Here is a 1278-nt window from a genome sequence, read left to right on the forward strand (position 1 = left end):
AAACAAACATGGCTTTTAAAGGACACAGGGTGATCACAGGGGCTGATTAGGAAGGACGTTTTAAGAAAATCAAACATTGCTTTGATTAAAAAGGCCAGGAGAAGTTGTTCCCCAACCCCCCACCTCCCACCCCATCACAACAATACACCTCCTTCCTCGAGATCACCTAGCCCTGTCCCCACTACCGCCCTGTCCTTGCTCCTAAAGACTTTGGTCCCCAGAAGCGTGGAGGACACACAGCTCAGGGTTCAAGTCCTGCCCTTCTCTTCCGTCTAGACGGAACCCTGCTCCATCCCATTCTTGGAACACTCATCCCAAGAGCCACTCTTCACATTGCGACCTGCCAAAATGGTTCTCGCTAATCACTTCAGCCAGAAAACCCCACAAAATCATGCAAATCAAGAGGGTCGAAGTTTCAGGGCCACTTTAAGAACGCCCCTGAAACTGCCCAGGCCATCAAGGCTCAGCATATCGGAAAGCCACCATGTCTTTGAAAGATATCACTTTGCAAGAAGCAGTGTGTGCCCGCTGACTTTACAGTAGTGGCGTGGGACAGGGGGCCCTGGCCAAACAGCGGGGCTGGTGGCCCAAAGAGAGGGCTGACTTTTTGCGGCACGTGCTTAAAAATGCAGAGAGTCAGGCTGAGCTGAAGGGTTTTGAGGGGGGGTTCTCGGGGCACTGAGCACCTCCAGGGGAACAAAGCCCCTAAGATGCGCCCTGGGGCTCACAGAGCTCATTTACAGCGTAACCAATACTTGCATTCCTCCTGCCACTCTGATGTGATCCTCACTGAAAAGGAACAAGCCGTTCCCAAACCAGAAGAGGAAGCCGTGCAGGAGAAAAAGGTACCACAGAAGAAACGGAGGAAGCAACAGTTTATGGCTCGTGCGTGAATTAGGCTTAAAAAAAAAAAGGAAAAGAAAAGTAGGAGTCACTGTCAAGGTTGAAGGTCTGAAAAGGAGGCCTCGGGCTCCCCCAGTGGCCACCTGGGGAAATGCAATCTACACGGTGCCCCTCCTGCTAGAGGTGCGGAGCAGGCCACAGCGACTTCTTAACCAGAAGGAAAGTGGCCCGGTCCTGCACCATCGTGCCCATGTTGAAGGTCATGGTGCCAGCCACGTCCCTTTGTCGAAGGAGCGTCTTCCTCCTTCCCTCGGACCCTCTTTTTGGCCAAGCATGAGGCCCTCCCTTCTCCAGGGGCCGGTCCCTTCTGATAACGAGTCTGCAGGGCACGGGGCCAAGTTGGCCCTACTTGCAAAGAAAAGCCAAAGTCCTGTC

This window comes from Echinops telfairi, unplaced genomic scaffold (assembly GCF_000313985.2).
Source record: "Echinops telfairi isolate 266 unplaced genomic scaffold, ASM31398v2 ScPeMD7_655;HRSCAF=1070, whole genome shotgun sequence".
Classification (NCBI taxonomy): Eukaryota; Metazoa; Chordata; class Mammalia; order Afrosoricida; family Tenrecidae; genus Echinops; species Echinops telfairi.